The 20,312-nt window shown below is 33.0% G+C and overlaps 1 protein-coding gene across 6 annotated transcripts in view; it reads right to left on the bottom strand.

Moving 5' to 3' along the window:
* LOC135843515 (potassium voltage-gated channel protein Shaw-like) overlaps window positions 1-20,312 on the bottom strand; it is a 761,198-nt gene that overhangs the window by 231,773 nt on the left and 509,113 nt on the right. The window lies entirely within an intron of this gene.

Raw genomic sequence — 20,312 nt, 5'->3', positions numbered from 1 at the left:
TACTATAGTATAGTACACGATAAACCCCCGAGATCAATAATAACCGTCTTACAAGGCGCGAATATTTCACCCATTTTCATAATACTATCGGTGTTTTTATGAAGAAAATCGCTCTTTTCGTCGACCGACGACAAGTCGTAAAAATCCCAAGCAAATTCATTAATTTATTCGACTCGACTTGCAAATTATTACGAGTGCTGTCCATAGACTGAATGAGGTTGCGATTAGTTTTATTACACGTGTCACTATAGTACCCTATACCCCAGCCATCATTTATGTAGGTACTATCCCGGGGTCGTTTTTTTCCCTTCATTTATTTCGCTCATTCTTTTCCATCCCGTAATTTTTTCGCCAGCTTTGAAAACTTATCAAAGTCGTTAAATTTCGTTCGTTTCGCGAAAAGCTGTACACTCTGGAACGATAAATACATAAACTTAAATCGAATCTGCGTTCATAGAGAGAAAAACTTTTTCGAAACAACTTTTTCTCAGCAAGCTTTCTTTTGATCTCGTTTAGGTAGGTATAGGTAAGGTCTTCATCGCTCAGACGTTCGCTGCTACAAGGTATTCGAGAAAAAATAAAATCCGAAGAAAGAGAGAAAAAAGCCAAAAGGTAACTCCTACTTTAATTATACTGCGAAGATTTTTCATCTGCGTTTTAAATTCTCCTCCACCTTTATTCGGCGGATTATACTTTCGAAATTAAAAGCATCAACAAGTTACCGCCAGCAGTCTACGATTTTCCCATAATTATTATACAGGGTGATTAGAAAAAAAATTAAAGAATTACGAACCATTCACAGCTCGCATTTGTACGAGCTAAAGATGACCTTTTTTATTTATAACTGAAAAATGATAAAACAACGTAACTGATCGAGTTTAACCAAGAGACGAATATCACTTTGAAAAACACACAAACACAGCAAGGCTAACGTAAGAACAGAAGTGATAGGTTACTATTTTTGGGGTTAGCGGATGGAGTGAAGCTGTAGACGACGAAGGGATGAGTCATGAAATGGTTTGGCGGATGAGGGAGGTAAAGGGAAAGGTACGTGGACTAGGACTAGGGTTTAGGGATTAACTGATGTGAGGGTGTTTAGAACAGATGATCGAGACTCCCCTGTTCGAACGAATTGTACAAAAATCGATTCTATCAGCTGATCAAATACACAGGGAGTTTGACTGTTTATTATTATTCGGCCTCCCTATAGGTATACGGTTCCGGTGTGTTAAATTGCTCGACGTTAGCAATGAATAAAACAAATTAATTTACGTATTTTCAATTTCAACTTTCAACAGAATTGTACACAGAAAAGATCTCATAATGCAGAACGAACTTGCGTCGACAGTAAGTCAACATTAAAGACGATTTTTTTTTTTTTTTGAGAAATATTCGAATTAATTTTCTCCTGCCCCTAAGTACGAATGAACAGAAAATTGTAATTACGAGTATTTCATGAATTTTAAAATCAAATGTAATATGGTAAAGACACTCACGCATTATGCGTGAGAAGACCAAATCTTCACATAAAAATCTTTTGCGAACGAAATGATTCACTTCTTTTGAAATATTTGTATGGCAATTGATCTACTTACAATCGAATCGAATCATTTACGAACGATTGGCGATTAAATAACTTGATTGATTTCTTGGCGAATCATTCGCAAACAGATCAATTAATTTACGATTGATTCAGTTTTTGTCAAACTACTGTATAGGAATTGATCTGTTTTCAAGCAAAGTGAATCGAATCGAATCATTCATAACCGATTGGCGATTGAACAAATTGATTAATTTCTAGGTGCATTACTGGCGAACGAATGGAACTTTTTAGTGAATCATTCGCGAACGAATTGAATAATTTTTGGTGAACCCTTCGTGAACGAATTGATTCGTATAAGTGACTCGTTCGCGAACGAATCGATTCATTAACATTGTTATTGGTGAATCGTTCGCGAACGAATTGAATGATTTTTGGATGAATAATTCGCGAACGAATTGATTCGTATAAGTGACTCGTTCGCGAACGAATTGAATTATTTTTAATGAATCACTCGTGAACAAATTGATTCGTAAAAGTGGCTGGTTCCCCAACGAATCGATTCATTTGCTTTATTATTGGTGAATCGTTCACGAACGAATTGAATTATTTTTGGTGAATCACTCGCGAACGAATTGATTTGTATACGTGACTCGTTGGCGAACGAATTGATTCGTATAAGTGGCTGGTTCCCCAACGAATCGATTCATTTTGCTTTATTATTGGTGTACCGTTCACGAACAAATTGAATTATTTTTGGTGAATCATTCGAGAACGAATTGATTTGTATACGTGACTCGTTGGCGAACTAATTGATTCCTATAAGTGACTCGTTCGCTAACGAATCGATTCGATTCATTTACTTTATTATTGGTGAATCTTTCACGAACGAATTGAATCATTTTTGGTGAATCATTCGCGAACGAATTGATTTGAATACGTGACTCGTTCGCGAACGAATGGATTCGTACAAGTGACGTGTTCGCGAACGAATAGATTCGTAAAAGTGACGTGTTCGCGAACGAATGGATTCGTACAAGTGACTCGTTCGCTAACGAATCGATTCAATCACTCAATTTTTGATGAGTCGTTCACGAACGAATTGAGTAATTTTTGGAGAATCATTTACGAACAAATTGAATAATTTTTGGCGAATCATTTACGAACGAATTGAATAATTTTTGATGAATCATTCGCGAACAAATTGAATTATTTTTGGTGAATCGTTCGCGAACGAATTGATTCATAAATCGAAGAATTTATCAAATTCGTTCGCGAACGGTTCTTTCAAAAATATTAATCAATTCGTTCATGAATGATTCCCTTAAATGAATAATTAATACTCTCACAAACAATTCACTGAGAATTGAATTACTTGTTAATACTTAAAACGATTCCTCAGATAGATGGGTAAAAATCATGGATAAATTCATATCATTAAAAATTGATTGTGCTACAAAGCTGGACAGGAGCTTCTTAGGTATCAACTGTCATTGCATTATAAATGGGAATCTCGAACTCATTACGCTGGGAATTAGAATTTTAAGCCCACTCGTGCTTTACTAACAACTGAATTGAATTGAAGGTGTAGGAATTTTTTTTCACATTTCTGTCAACGTATGAGGAAAATAAGTAGGTACCTACTCCTACATATTGAAAATGCGTGAAAATTATTTTGCAATCTTGGAAATTTTTTCTCGAAAAAAAGTGAAAAACACGTCTTGTTACTTCAGTTCAGTTCAGTTCAGTTCTTTACTTCTTTCTCAGTGTTTCGTTTCGTATTTTCGTTTGGCGTCCGGTTTCCTGCACGAAAAAAAATTATGGATAATTTTTACTATTTCACACAATAACCGGATCCCATTCAAAAATATTGTGATTTTTATTATGAGAGTAATAAATTTTACCTAATTTCCAAGTAAAATGTATTTTTTGGCTGAGTAAAAATCACTATTATTTTTGAATGGGATCCGGTTACTATATACTGAAATAGTAATTTTTATTAAAATTTTTTTCCGTGTGGAATTGTGAGTATAATTATGTAATATTTAATATTTAAATTACTAACTTCGTATTAAGTACCCGAGCAATGGAAACAAAGTTTGAAACAATCAAGTTTTCTGTACCGTAGTTAGAGCTTGATCGGTTATAGTAGGTACATTATTACGAGTATGTATTCGTAAGAAAGCCTGGTATGTAAAAGAGCTGCTGCCATCGTGTCGCAGCAGTTACATAACCGTTTTTTGATCGTTTCGAAATAATTATCCCAAAGTGTTAAATCGTTCATTTTATTTAGGTATGTTCACTTTCGCTTTGTAAACCAGAAAATTCTAATGTGATCGTCGAATATTGTCTGAAATATAGATGTCGAAGATATCACCACTATTCTAACGATTAGACATAAAATTCGGAAGCCGCTGTCGCTTATTACAGTAGGGTTTTTGTTTTTGACTTATTTGCTCATAATAGTTATGTACTTATATGTATTATAGGGATACGGCACGGCATGATAATGTCACCACAGATTAAACACGAACTGTTAAAAGGAGTATCATGATTAAAGATTGAAATTTGAATTAATTAAGATAATCTAATCACCGCACATAAAAAAAACGCTCGCGCAAATGCGTGAGAAGACCGACTTTGCTTCAAGTAAACATCTTTTGCAAACAAACTGATTCGTGATTCACTTCTTTTGAAACATTTTTTATTGATTTCTAGGTGAATCATTCGCAAACGGATCAATTACTTGTAAGTACATAATTTACGATTGATTCAGATTTTTGTGAAAATAAATATTGTATGAATTGATCTGTTTTAAAGCGAAGTGAATTGAACCGAATCATTCACAACCGATTGGTTATTGAACAAATTGATTGAATCATTCACGAACGAATTGATTAATTGTTGGTGAACCAATCGCGAATGATGGAATGAATCGATTCATTTATTCCAACTTTTGGTGAACCATTCACGAACGAATTGATTCGTATATAAGTGACTCCTTCGCGAACGAATTGATTCATAAATTAAGGAATTGATCAATTCGCTGGCGAATGATTCGCTAAAAATGAACCTATTCGTTCGCGAATGGTTATTTCAAATCGTAAATGATCCGTTATCTGACAAACAACATATTGGCATTTCTACGAACGTTACCTGTACAATTTCACGTTTTACGAGCGACTCTAGAGCTGTCTGACGAATGTCGAATTAACCTCGGAAAGAGTGTTAGCTGATGTTCCTGAATTTTATAATAGCCATATCTCATGAACGAGTTTACAATCAACCACAGGCAAGAGCACCAGAGGACGAGGTCACATGGCGGCGTTTTGACCGATACTTGGAAGAGCACAACTATGAGATAACGAGCAAAATTCCAAAATCGATAAGAAAACACTAAAAATAAAGCACGCGCGGAAAAAGTATAATATGAACGAGTAAGTAAATTTATTCGCATACTTTTCCCTCAAGTGATTTTCAAAAAAATCCCCTATAATTCACTTTAGTAAAAACTACTGGAAAATTTAGTAAATGAGGCCCCTGGTCATTTTGTTGTAGTATTTACTGCATTTTATGTACATAGGTACTACTGAAAAATGTAGTAAAAAGTACTTTTTCTACTAGGTACATTTTTCAGTAACACATGTAGGTACATTACATACTTACATACTATAAAATTTAGTAAATTTTACAAAAAAGGTAATCAGATGGCAGCTTCACTAAATTTTACAGTAATTTTTACCGAATAGTTCTCTCAGTGTGGAAATTTCACTAAACAAAGATTCGCTACTCATTTTTTGGATTTTTACACACCTCCAAAGCACGAGAACTCGATTTGAAACCACTTTCAGGGTAACAAACGTTTTTTGAAAAGTTGAAAATAGGTAGCAAATATCAACCTTTTTCTGTTTCCAAATCCAAAAAAAGAACAAACTTCCATTCGAACTCATAAAAATTCAATTACATTTTTTCAGATTTGTATTTGACGAGTGAAGTTATAAATGCACTACACCTACTTCAATAGAGACTCATTAGTGATAATTTTGCTCGACGTTTGATAGGTACATACTTCACATTTTTTCGAGAAAAATATTCAACTACTGAGTCTAAAACGGGATATTTCAACTTGTTGAATACAAATCTGAAACAATTAATTGAATTTTTTAGCTGAAAACGTGTTTCATTTCTTCCTTTTTTTTTCAACGAAAAAGTTTTGATATTGGTAGTTTGATCTACTAACTTTTCAACTAGCCATTTTTTTCGAAAATGACTTCATTTCAGAGACTCATATAGGTCTTCTCATCTTTAGAAACTGGTATTCAAACACATTGTTTCTCTCTATTACATTTACTTCAAACTAAGTATAAGTATACAATTTTATTACTATGTTGTATACAATAAAAATTATGTTTTTTAAAAATGTTAACAGGTGGTTTGCAGTCACTGTTCCAAGATTTTACCAAACAATATTGAACTCTCAAAACATTTATCAAATCACAGAGACGATAGGTGTAAATAAAACACCAAATTCAAGTGAAATTACTTGTACCTAATGAAAATTTACTTCTCCTCATCCCCTTAGTGAAGAATTTCTTTTTTTTTTTAATTTCAATTTTTCATTTTTATGCAATTGACTTGATTGGGTAATTTATTTTTTTATTTTTTTATTATATTCGTCTGACTCGATTAAATTCGCGGTTTTTTTTTTATTATCAAGTACATTCGTTTGATTTTGAAAATTTTAATTTTTTATTTTTATACAATTGACTTAATTAGGTAATTTATTATTTTTATATTCGTTTGACTCGATTAAATTCGTGTAATTTTTTTGTTTAATGGCAGATGACACAATTCTTATCTCGACGTTGGTTCCAATTCAAATTCAAGATCACTTCTGAAATGAAATTTGGAAAAATGAAGTTCCTTCTTCTACTAAATATTGTCGACCTATTCGAATGTGTTTTGAAAAAGAAGATAAGGAAGCAATTTTGAAGATTAGCAAATTTACATAGAGAAAAACATATTAGTTTGATTTTGAAAATTTTTTAAAATTTCAATTTTTATTTTTAGGCAATTGACTTGATTAATTAATTTATTTATTATATTCGTTTGACCCGATTAAATTCGTATTTTTTCTTCATTATACTCGTTTAAAAATTGTACTTTATTGCGATTACTTCAATACAATATTCGAAAAGTCGTATTGAATCATTTTGGGTTTGGAGTTATGTGATTTTGTAGGATTTTGTGTCACTTTACAGAGTTGAAAAAAAAGTCATTTCGGAAACCCCATAATTCCACATATTTCACAATGGAATTGCTCGCAGCCTATACAAAACTACAAGTTCTGGTAAAGGTACAGAAATATTTGTAATCATAATACCTATCAATTACTGCACAATTTTACTGTTATTATACTATGAAAATAAAGCGCACAAACAGTAGTTTTTTCCATTTCTTGAAAATTTTTAAAAATTTCAGAATACTTAGGGTTTTCGAAATGACTCATTCATTTACAAATACTCATATGAACTGTTTATTAAATTTTAAAACGTTCTAATACAGATGTGAAGTGTTTATAAACATTTTATAAAGTTTTAAACATTAAATTATCGTTTTAAAACGGCAAAAACTGCTCGTTCATACATATGTCATTTTTTGGGTGGCCGATATTAGCCGAACTGCTAGCTAATATCGGCCACTCTTTAAGAGATCATGAATCAAAAATAATTGATCCAAAATCAAATGTTGACACATCAATTGGTAATAGAAGGTTCAAACTATCTTCATTTAAAATTTACACTTCCCTCCCCAGTCTCCCCATTGTGGAGATACGATTGAAAAAGCATCGAAAACCCGGCCGATATTCACAAACTACAGTAAGTCAGTCTTTTCCCTTTGATCTGCCATTGAAAGTGTCCCCCAAAAAAATGTAAATCCTTATTGTTAGCTCAAAGGAGATATAAGTGTTATAGGGCTCTTAAAGTAAAAGTGATTTTCGAAAAACTTCCCCGTATCTTTGCGTAGTTGATAGAAACCTCACTAGAAAGATGCTAGGTACTCATTTGGATTTTTACACATCTCAAAGGCTCAAAGCACGAGAACTGTCACTTTTAGGGTGACAAACACAGAACACTCTTTGAAAAGTTAAAGATATAATATATCAAAATTCTTTTGATTCCAAAAAAAGTACAAACTTCAGACTTTCATATAAACTCCTAAAAATTATATTAAATTTTTTCAGATTTGTATTTGACGAATGAAATTACGAGTAAGTATACTTCAATAGAGACTCATTAGGGATCATTTTGCTCAACGTCTGATACTTCACATTTTTTTTTTTTTTTGACTATTTTAATTTGTATCTAAACTGAGAAAGTTCTCAAAAACTGAATTTCTAAAATTTGAGCAAAATAATCGACTGTGATGAGTCTAAAACAAGATATTTTAAATACTAATAAGTTGAATATAAATCTGAAACAACTGATTGAATTGTTTATCTGAAAACGTGTTTTATTTGTTTCTTTGAGCTGAATTGTGACCACGTTATTTTTTCAAGTAGAACAATGGAACCTATCCAGAACTCGAATTCGAATATATGAACTTATATACTCAAGCTGCAAGGTGCATCAGACTATCCAGAATGGAAATTTCGAATCAAACTAGCTGCAGAGAGACAAATTACTTTTGGTCAAAATAAGAAAAAATTGCCAGATAACATTGAGCTGAAACTACAGGTACTTAGACACGTTATTCATTGTAAAACAAGCTCCAAGATGCTTGAAAAAATTGAATCAATGTATATGTACCCAAAGAAGAAGATCTATATGAACTCCAGGCTGATTTTATGAACTTCTGGCTATTGTCGTAACAGAAGTTCATAAAATCAGCCTGGAGTTCATATAGATCTTCTTCTTTGGGTACATATACATTGATTCAATTTTTTCAAGCATCTTGGAGCTTGTTTTACAATGAATAATGTGTCTAAGTACCTGTAGTTTCAGCTCAATGTTATCTGGCAATTTTTTCTTAAAGCTCGTTCGCTATCTGTTTGGCCGAAGTGGTTTGGTCCTATTGTCTCAGCTGTGAACTTGAATAAGAAAATTGAACTTGATGAACTGCTGTCTGCCTTGACCTTGGAAGATGTAAGACTCCAGAAACAGTTCAATGATAAGAGGAAGAAAGAAGAAAGAAAACCAGCTGCTGCAATGTTAACTTGTTGCAAGTGTGAAAAGCCAGGCCATAGAGCTGCTGACTGTACTCAGACTTTGTCATTGTTGACCTCAACCTCACGAAAAGCTGAACCCCGTCTCAGTCTTATCAAAAACTGAAAGGAGAAAAATCTGCTGAAACGAGTGAAGAATTAGTGTGCAAATATTGCAAGGAAAAGGGGTATTTTATCAAGAATTGCCCAGAACTTGAGAAACATAATAATGCAACCTGTAAGAACTGTCAGCAGAAAGGTCACTATGCTAAAAACTGTCCTAAAACTAAAGAGAAAGAAAATAAGAATTTGTTGCTGTATTTTTACAAGGCTTGTTTATCTGTCAGTCAACGACTAATGAATACATGAGCTGATTTGAACAAAAATGCATGGTATTTGGACAATGCATGTACCTCGCACATGTGTAATAATGAAACAATTATGATAGATATTGAAGAAACAGAAGGCAGCTTAATCATCGGTACCTGATGTGAAAATCAATATCAATAAAAAATGAACAGTACTAGCGAACTGTGGTGAGACGAATGGTGTGAAATTGGCGCTCAAAGAAACAGTATTCAATCCAAAGATGCTGGCAAATTTAATCTCGTTTGATGTCTTTGCTGAGAAATTAGTGTCCAACCACCATAAATATTTTCAAACTGGACAAAAGGGGAATTGCAAAAAGCCCTCAAAAAATACACCACCAGCAAAAATGTTGAATTCGGCTCATTTCTTATGAAATAACATCAAAATTTAATCTACAAGTAATTGATATAAAAGGCTAAAATTTAATTTATAGGATCTCCAGTGGTTTTTTAAAAAAAAAAAAAGTTGAAATTGGATGAAGATGAAATTTAGCACCTATCAACTCGAAATCACCATCTTCGTGATCTTTTCGATCGATTGTAACACATATTTTCAAAAATCTTTCTGTTCTGGCTCCAATCTAAAATTTTTCCAGTGATCAGTATTTTTGAAAAAAAAATTTAAAATTCCAAATACTTGGATTTGAACTAGACAACACGCGATCGAGAAGGATCACAAAGATAATAAATCCGAGTTTATGAGGGCTCGGCTGAATTTCATTTTCATTCAGCAATTCACAGCACTTTTTTGAGAACCAGAGAATTCAAAAATCCGTGGCGCTGGAGGCTTTAGAGCAGTTCAAAACCATCACCGATCGACTTGTGAGTTTGGTAATAGGAATGCAGACCAAATTTCAGCTGTATTCCTTCAAGTGTACACGAACAATTCATTTTTCATTCATTTCAAAAATACTCATCACCAGAGAGGATTTTGTAGGTATTTGAACAGACATAAGGAGATTTTGAAAATATGCGCCTTAATTGATCGAAATAATCACAAAGGTGCTGAATTTAATTTTCACCTCGCTTACAGCATTTCTTTTTTTCGAAAACTGCCAAGTCCGAATATTCGCTGGAGGCTCTAGAACGTTTTGAAACTAACGCCAATCAAGTCGAGAAGTCGTTCCATAACACCAATGGCCACAAAATGTCGGACATCCAGAAAACGCAGGACGTGTCAAGTCAAGTAAACAGCATCGCATTCCAAGGAGTGTAGTGACGTCACAAGAGAGTGGGAGGTCGCGGTCTCAAAGTCGTACAGGGGCAAAAGAACCCTAAAATGACTATAATTCTCCCGATAAATGATGATTTGGTTTTAATAACCACTTCATATGGCAAGCTATTCTAAATGTTTATTTATTTGAACTGGAAAATATGAGAATTTTTGAAAAAAAGTTTATAAATTGATCGAGGAGGATCACAAAGATAATAAATCCGAGTTTATGAGGGCTCGGCTAAATTTTATTTTCATCCAGCAATTTATAGCAGTTATTTGAAAACTAGAGAATTCAACAATCCTATCGCTGCTGGAAGCTTTAGAGCAGTTCAAACCCATCAAATCGACTCGGGAGTTGAGTAATAGATTGCAAACCAAATTTCAACTGTTTTCCTTCAAGGGTACATGAACAATGAATTTTCAATTCCTTTCAAAAATACTCATCACCAGAGAATATTTTGTATTTGAACAGGCACAAACATTTTTTTGAAAATATTCGCCTTAATTAATCGAAATAATCACAAAGGTGCTGAATTTAATTTTCACCTTACTTAATGCGTGTATTTTTTTTCGAAAACTGCAGTCCGAATATCTGCTGGAGGCTCCAGAACGTTTCAAAACTATCATCAATCAATTCGAGAAGTCGAAAATATGTAAAAAATAAAACATATGAATTTCAGCCTATTGCATAAATGTAGTAAACAGCATCGCATTCCAAGGAGAAGATCTAAACGTGAAAAAATATTCCACAGTCAAAAAAATCCATGTTATAAATTTACACGTGTAATTACATTCATTATTCTTTAATAATTCATCGTACACGTGCGTAAAAAACGTTGCACAGTCCTACGCGCCTTTTTGGCTTTTTCCTCTGTCGTTTTTTTCTCCTTCTCGTAGGTATTCGCATGAATAATACGTTATAAATTACCGACAACTTATATTACACCGGTACGTCATCAAAAAAATAAATTACCGGTAATTTTTATACCTAGTTTTCATTCACGATACACCTCCGTATACACGTAGTAGGTAGTAGGACAATGTAGCAGCGTGCGGTTTCGACGACGATACACCCTTACGTTTCACCTCTCAGCAGAAAAAAATAAAAACTGTGACGAGGTTTTGAGTACCTACCTACCTACCTAACTACGCGAAAAGGGTGTACCAAGGGTGAAAAATCGATCGATATTTTCTCAACAGTATTGCGGAAATTGAGCTCGAATAATTCATTTTTTAATAAAACGATTTTTTTCCTCGATTTAATTCTCGATTCATTATTAGAATTTTTCTGACTCGGGTAATTTTTCGGAAGATATGAGACGATGTGGAAAAAAACCGCTCGAGTTGAAGCAGCCAAGGTAAGATCAATCGAGAATGAATTGAACTTTTCAAACATTCGCGGTGAAAAGTATAAGTATACAGGGTGGTTCGAAATTATTATCGAGGTTGCGATGTGAACTCTTCTCTGGAGTGCTTGTTGCATGGAAAGCTTGGGGAAGACGTTTTTAGGCATTTTTACGATGGTTTTAATGGTATTTTGATGAATTTTTATGTTTCGACTATTTTTATGGTATCTTGAAAACTATTTTCACTTTTGATGGATTTTTATAGGCATTGATTACATTTAAAATTGATCTAGACAAATGTATGCATGTCATTGAGACTGATAGATTAATCCTACAGACATTCCACTTCCTTAAATGCAATTTTACATACACAAAATCACCCTACAAAAGATCCCAATCCAATTACCGAACAATGCCATCAACACCATCTCACATTGACCAAATTTAAAGACCATTGAACCACACAAAAAACACATTTCGAAAAATAAATCGAAACCTAGCTTACATTCGTTTTCGTCTTCATTCTACGACACCCTTAAACTCGAATTACATTTCGTCGAGAGATTTCAGCTCAAATTTTTATTTCGTCGTCGAGGAGAAAAAAAAAGGTAGTACGAAGAGGGGGGGGGGAGAAGGCGACTCGATTAGATCAACGATCTCGCAAACGTGGTCATAAACGCGAGTGTAATTTTCTAGACTCTCGAAAATCAAGCCCATTAAAGTTATACGACTAGATAATTATACGACCTTATTGTGATTACTCGTCAAATCTTCGCAGACCGACCCTGTAAACGTTTTATTCGTCCGAGAATACAAATAAAACCAGCTGTGGAAATCGTATAACCGAAATTTGCGCTTTTATTCGTCGTAAAATACTAGTAAACGACGACGACGAAAAAGAAGAAGAGGAAAAAAATCCCTATCATTCTCGTTATATACCAGTAAAGAATCACACATTTCCAGTGACTAAAATACCGAATAAAAGTCTACGTTTCATTTTACACTATTTTTTGATTACTTCGTACCTATAGCAGCGATGTAAAAAAAAAAAAAGGAACGAAGGCGAACGCGAAAAAAAAGGATGAAAAAACACGCAGCATCGTCGACGAAGATTCGACGTCATGTACTCGTACAGTAGGTATTTTCTTCTGATGATGACGTTGACACACCGTCAAAATATTATTACACCAAATGAATGGCAAACTACGAGTATATTTGTGAATATTTAAAGCGAAATTGTTCGTCTGGCAGTAGCATACTCGAATATACGCCCTCACAAGTCGAAAACAAGCTTCGTTCGTGTATTGCATTGAGGAAAAAAAGGCGATTGAAAAAAAAACACATCGTGACAGACTTCTTCTGTGAGCGTTATAATTTCAAACAGTTTCGATAATATGGTGATTACTGTAGCAGATCTAATTCGGTTTTCTTTTACGAATAACACGCTACAGAGGCTTGAAAAGAGTTAATTTGCAACCTTGAATGAAGTTTTGAAAGAGAAGTGTCTGTTGTCTTTAAAAAAAAAGGTTGATTTTGGAGATCTGTTTTAACTTCAAGTTGATTGCTCAAAATATCATGTGTGATGAATTCAACGCTCTAAATGAAGATGGGATGCACCCAATATAAGGTCTATTGCGTGAAAATATTCTTAATATACGTCATATGCGATTTCTTGATGAGCTTGAAATCTTTTGAAAGAATTTTTGAATCTCAATTCTCAAAAAAATGACACAGTTTTACATATTTTTCAAGATAAAGGTGTTTTTTACCATGGTTTTCAAAATAAACATCTGGCCTAACCGTGGCAGCACAAGTTACAACAATGACTAGTAGAAATGACCTGGAAGTGGTGATTTTCTACAAGTGGAATTACCTGATCTACGAGTTCCTATATAAAAGCCAACAATAATTGAAAATGTGCAGCTACACTGGAGTGGATTGCGAAAAAAAAATTGAAATATTTTGACCGAATTCCAAGAAACTGGACCTTCAATCTAAGTTTAAATTTGTTCAGAAAAAAGTCCAGCTTCGGAGAAAAGGGATTTTTGAATTGAATGGTGGTTTCTCAACAATTACCCAACCTGCATAAGTTCTTTACGATGGATTGCGAAAAATGAAATGTCGAAGGGTTTTGATCAAATTCTGCGGCCACCTTTTTTTTTGTTTGAAAGTCACTCGGGAGAAAAACGAACATTTTTTGATAATTTTGGAAAAAACAAACATTTCTTGACAACTTTAGTAAACAGTACTCGTAGATAGGATTTCAAAACTTTTAGACAATTTCGGCAAAAACAATGAATTTTTTACAATTTTAGAAAAAGTTGAGACTTGACAAAAAAAAACCAGACACTTTCTGACAATTTTGTCAAAACTTAAAACTTTTCTGAGAACAGAAATTAACTAGCATCAGCAATATACCTATCGATTATAGAACAACTATGTCACCCTATTTCCCTTTAAATTTTAAATCAATCGTACTGTCTACTTACTACTCACACATTACTCGTATATTTTTAATCAGGCCTGCTAATAATGTACGTCTAAAGCCTGTGAAAGTGGGGATGAAAACATGTGTGGAAACGAGAATGACTTCATCATATAACTGATTGCAAAAAAATTCCTTCTTTACCAAAAGTGGAGGAAATACTCGTTTCGTGTTTCGTCAAAAACTCGTTATGTAACAAAAATTTGCAAGACATTTTTACCCTTGGAAATGGAGTTTTTTGTGGAAACTTTGTGCTTTCCAAAATACCATTTCCACAGCTTCAGAAATGTTATCTCCCAACGCTTTTACGAAAATAATGCGAAACATTGGAGAAGAAAATGTTTTCAAAATACAAAATCCAAAAATAAGCGATTTGAAAATGTTCAACCGTTTAGTAGAATTTCGAAAATGGTCTTGGATTTTGATGGCAATGGCCTAGGTTGACGAAAAATCTCAAATACTATTTTTTGTAAAAACAGGTTGAGTAGGCGCTAGAGCGAAAAAACCATGATTATATTTTAAGAATACTGTCTCTTTGAAAGCCCACATCTCCCATTTAGGGGTTATTTTGGAGTTGAAAGTTTTCTGAATGACTTTCAAATCATGAATGAAGGTTTCCACTGCAATTGGTTAAAATCCTCCCTACATTTCTTTTCGCGTTCTACCCTGTAACCCCTGCATTCCTAGGTATTATATCCAATGTTAATAATTACGCATCTTGTGAGGTGTGACTATAGTAAGTATTTCTTCAATTTTTCCAATTTCCAGTACGTAGGTAGGTGATTATTTATGGTAAAAAAATGAATATACCTAGGTAGCTTCATTTATTACATGATTTAGACAAATTGAATTCGGTGTTTTCCAACAAATACCTACTATAACAATTACAATTTCATTCGACTATCTACATTTTGAATTTTGATTAAAAGATGAGCAGGGGATGAAGTTCCGTTAAAACAATTATTTTATTAGAAAGTAGGCAAAAAAATGATTTTCATGGAGGTATTTTTCAAATCTGAAAATGTGACTTTTCAAGATGAGTACGCAAATCGAAAACTACCATCTTAAAATTTACAATTTACACCGAAGGCTTTACTTTCTTGATATCAACCTAATTTTCAAAAAAGAATCTCCAACATCCCTGAGTATCCTTTTTAATGACAACTTAGATAGCTCATAAGGAAAAATGTTCACATGGGGTTTTCGATTTTGAAAAAGTTTCTTTTTGAAATTTTAGGAAACACAGTTTGAAGTATGAAAAGTCATATATATTTTATGCTGCACTAAAATTTCCCAACAGAAAAAATTGTTATTTTGAAATTATTACTGGACTTGTATGAAGGAAAATACGAATTCAAGTTTCTAATCCTATTTATAATTCATTTTTGAAATTCGATTTTGAAAACTCAGTAGCTATTTAAATGGGTTCTTTTATTGAAAAGAGAAGTGCTAAGATCTCATTTTCTGCTTCAAATTCCACAATAAATTCAAACATATTTTTATGATTTTTGCACTTTCGTTTTTCACACAGATTTGCATTAAAATCAAACAATGGAAGAAATTTTTTCGAATTCACAAATATTAAAATCTTGTTACCTAATGGTTCAACAATTTTAAAAATTTCAATTTTCTACAATTTTTCTCGATAAGTATTTCGAAAATTCCAAAATAAAATTTCTTCAAAATCGAAAAAATCCTGCGACATTTGATCCCCTTTTCAACTTCAGTTTTGTCATGATGTGAAAAAGTTCTCCTTGTGTGAAGTGAAGGTACAGTCAAAAAAAAGGGGAATGAAATTATTCTCTTTGAGGGGTTCTAAGAACTTGGAGGTAGGTAACTGGAAAAATTTTCAAGTGACAAAATTTTATAACAAATTTCCATCAACTCGACCAGTTATTTCCGATAGCAAAAATTTAGTTTCGAAAATCAACGTGATCGTTATGACAGAAGTAAAGGAATCCTTGATTTTCAAAGTGAATGAAGACTCATTTTAATTTTTTTGAAATTTAATCATTTTTCGGTCTAAATTCTCGCATGAGGATTTTTAAAATCTATCCCCTCACTACTTTGGAACGTAGAAGGAATAATTCAATACGCCAGCACAGTGCCTTCATTTCCTAATATGTGCAAAAAATTATCCACGAGGCCAAGGTGCTCAGTTTGAAAAAAATAAAACATATGTACTACATACTTACTCAAAATTTGAAAACGTTTTTTTACTCCCAGTTATATTCACTTTTTTAAAATGTAAAACGAGTAAATAATTTTTTACCAGTTTCAATTCTCGTTTGAAGAAATATTTTTACCGATTTTTCGGTTTTTTATTTATATCAACCTAATTTTCAAAAAGGAATCTCCAACGTCCCTTGCGAACCCAACCCAAGCATCCTTTCTAATAACAACTGAGATTTCTCACAAGGAAAAATGTTCACATGAGGTTTTCGATTTCGAAAACGTTTCTTTTTGGAATTTTTTAGAAATTCAGTTGAAGTATAAAAAGTCATTGCGCTGAACTATGCCCTACTATAGGTATAAATGACTTCATCATAAAATTGATTGCAAAAAAATTCCTTCTTTTCCGAAATTAGAGGAAAGCTTGTTTTGTGTTTTGTCAAAAATGTTATGTTACAAAAATTGCAAAAAATTTTTACATTTGGAAATAAAGTTTTTTTGTGGTGAATTTATTCTGTGCTTTCCAAAATACCATTTCTAAAGCTTCAGAAATGTTATCTTCCAACGCTTTGACGAAATTAATGCGAAATATTGGCGAAGAAAATGTTTTCAAAACACAAATTTAAAATTTGCGATCTGAAAATTTTTAACCGTTCAGGAGAATCTCGTAAGTGGTCTTGGATTTTGATGGCAATGGTCTAGGTTGACGAAGAATCCCAAATAGGTACTATCTTTTGAACCGAGTCCATTTTTCCCAAAACAGGTTGGGTAGGAGCTGGAGCGAAAAAACCATGTTTTTTTTTTAAGAATACCGTCCGTTTGAGAGCCCACGGAGCATTTATGGGTCATTCTGGATCTGAAAAATTTCTGGATGACTTTCAAATCAAAATGAAAGTTTCTACTGTATTTGGTCAAAATCCTCCCGACTTTTTTTTCACGATCTACCCTAAAAACCCTTCTATGCTACAGAATAAGGACTTCCACAATTCTTTTTTTGCATTATCACATAACTGATGAAGTGATGAGGTAGGACTAGTATTTCTTCAATTTTTCCAATTTCCAGCATGTAGGCAGGTTATTATTTATGAAAAAAAAATGAACAGGTAGTTTGATTTATAATCTTATTTGAACAAATTGAACTCAGCGTTTTCCAACAAATATAGCAATCACAATTTCATTCGGATATCTTCATTTTGAATTCTGATTAAAAGCGGAGCAGGGGTTGAAATTCCGTTTAAAAAGTTAGTTTGTTAAAAAAAGTAGTCAAAAAAATGATTTTCAGGAAGATTTTTTTTCAAATTTGAAAACGTGACTTCTCAAGATGACTACACAAATCGAAAACTACCATCTCAAAATTTTACAAATTACACTGAAAGCTGGAATCTCCAACATCCCTAACCTAAGTATTCTTTTCAATGACAACTCAGGTAGAGTTTCATAAGGAAAAATTTTCACATATGGTTTTCGATTTTGAAAAAGTTTCTTTTTGGAATTTTTGGAAATTCAGTTGAAGTATAAAAAGTCATATTATTCTTATGCTGCACTAAAATTTCCTCACATAAAAAAATTATTAAGTAGTTTGAAATATGTACTACTGAACTTGTAAGTATGGAAAATACGAATTCAAGTTTCTAATCCTATTCATAATTCATTTTTAGAATTTGATTTTGAAAATTCAGGACTTAATTTCTCAATTCTTCCATTGAAATGAGAACTGCTAAGATCTCACTTTCTTCTTCAAATTCCAAAATAAATTTCAACACATTTTCATCATTGTTTTGAGCTCGTTGATAAATTCTTCGTTCATATTGAACTATTTAAAATTGGTAAAAACGGGTAATATATGAGCGTTTCTAGTGCCGAAAAATAGCTTGAGGGATAAAAGCACTTCACACTACACACTATTTTGATAACACTTGTAACACGATATAATCTAACACGTAAACGCATAAACACGTCTGATGCCCATCAGGGATATAACTGAACTGCATAACAATAATGTGAAGTGAAAAATATACCATTCTGAAAGTGGTTATTTTCCCCGCTCTGAATAGAAGCTAACAATTGAAAATGAGCAGCTGCTGTAGGGTGGATACCGGATAGCAAAAAAAAAAATTAGGATATTTTGACCGAATTCCAAGAAGCTGGACCTTCATGCTGAGTTCAAATTTGTTCGAAAAAAATTATGCTTCTGAGAAAAAGCATTACCTATTGAAATTAATGGTGGTTTCTCAACAATTACCAAACTTGCATAAGTTCATTATGAACGATTACAAAAAATTAAAATGTCTAAGGGTATTGATCAAATTTTGCGGAGACCTTCATTTTGACTCGAAAGTCACTCGGGAAAAATTTTAGCTCCGGAAGTGCTCCTGGAGGACAGGTATACTTAGGGTCTTCAAAGAGAACCCATTTTTGAAAAACTTGCGGTTTTTTCGCTATGGCTCCTACCGAACCTCCTGTGGGAGAAATAGCTCCGCTCTAAAATGAATTATTCGAGATTCTGGATCCACCTCAGCCATTCACATCAAAATCCAGACCAATTTTAGGGTTCTAATAAACAGTTGAAGATTTGCAAATCGCTCATTTTAGGGTAGGTAGGTAGTAGGTACATTGGGGGGTTTGAGAAAATATTTCTTTTTTCAAATATTTCGCATTAATTATGCCAAAACATAGAAAGATATTATTTCTGATACTTGGTGAGGAAATATTTTGGAATTAAGTGTTGCCAATTTTTTGGTCATTATTGGCAACTGAAAAAAATTGGAAAAATCGCCAAAAACGTATGAAGTTTTTTCAAGTTTTGGAAATAGAAAATGACGGCCAAGAAACCAGCACTACTGTTGGAAAATAGTTTTCAGTTTTCTAAAACTTTCAACACTGACACTTTCTTCGCCGACGTCATCAGATACGAGTATGATCAATCAACAATCGAAGAATATTCTCATTGAATGAACTGATTGCAAAAATTTCCTCATTTACCAAAACTGGACTGAAGGAAAGACTCATTTTGTGTTTCGTCAAAATCGTTATGCAACAAAAATTGCAATAAATTTTTACATTTGGAAATCGAGTTTTTGTGGAAAATTTTATTCGTTGATTTTCAAAATACCATTTCCACAGCTTCAGATAAATGTTATCTCTCAATTCTTTGACGAAATTAATACGAAATATTGACGAAGAAAATGTTTTCAAAACACAAATTTAGCCGAAAATTAGCGATTTGAAAATTTGCAACCGTTTCGGTAGAATCATGAAACTGGACTAGGATTTTGATGGCAATGTTCTAGGTTGACGAAGAATCTCAAATACTATATTTTGAATCTGAGTCATTTATTTCAAAACAGGTTGGGTGCGAGCTAAAGCGAAAAAACAATGACTTCTTTTAGAAAACTGTCTCTTTTGGAGCTCACATCTCCCATTTAGATGAAAAGTTTCTGGATGAGTTTCAAATCATGAATGAAGGTTTGCACTGTATTTGGTTAAAATCCTTCCGACGTTTTTTTTTTTTTTTCGCGATCTACCTTTAAAACCCTGCTATGTTGCGAATACGTATCACTCATTGATTTTATTTCACCTTTTTTTTTAGTACTTAACTATGTAGGTAATTACGCAGCTGATGAGGTGTGACTGACTATAGTAAGTATTTCTTCAATTTTTCCAATTTCGAGTATAAATAGGTAATTATTTATGAAAAAAAAAATGAAAATGTAGCTTGAATTATAATCTGATTTCAGCAATAAATTGAACTCAGCGTTTAGTAGTCAAAAAAAAAAAGTTGAATGAAATTCTTCCCTTCGAGGTGCTCAAAGAACTTGGAGATAGGTAACTGGAAAAATCTCCCGGTAACAAAATGTTACAACAAATATCCATCAACTCGGTCAGTTATTTCTGATTACATAAATTAGGTTTCGAAAATCAACGCGATCGTTGTCACAAAAGTAAGCGAATCCTTGATTTTCAAAATACGTAGGTAAGTGA

The sequence above is a fragment of the Planococcus citri genome, chromosome 4 (genome assembly GCF_950023065.1).
Source record: "Planococcus citri chromosome 4, ihPlaCitr1.1, whole genome shotgun sequence".
In the NCBI taxonomy this organism is placed as follows: Eukaryota; Metazoa; Arthropoda; class Insecta; order Hemiptera; family Pseudococcidae; genus Planococcus; species Planococcus citri.
This window is presented reverse-complemented; position numbering and strand designations above follow the sequence as displayed.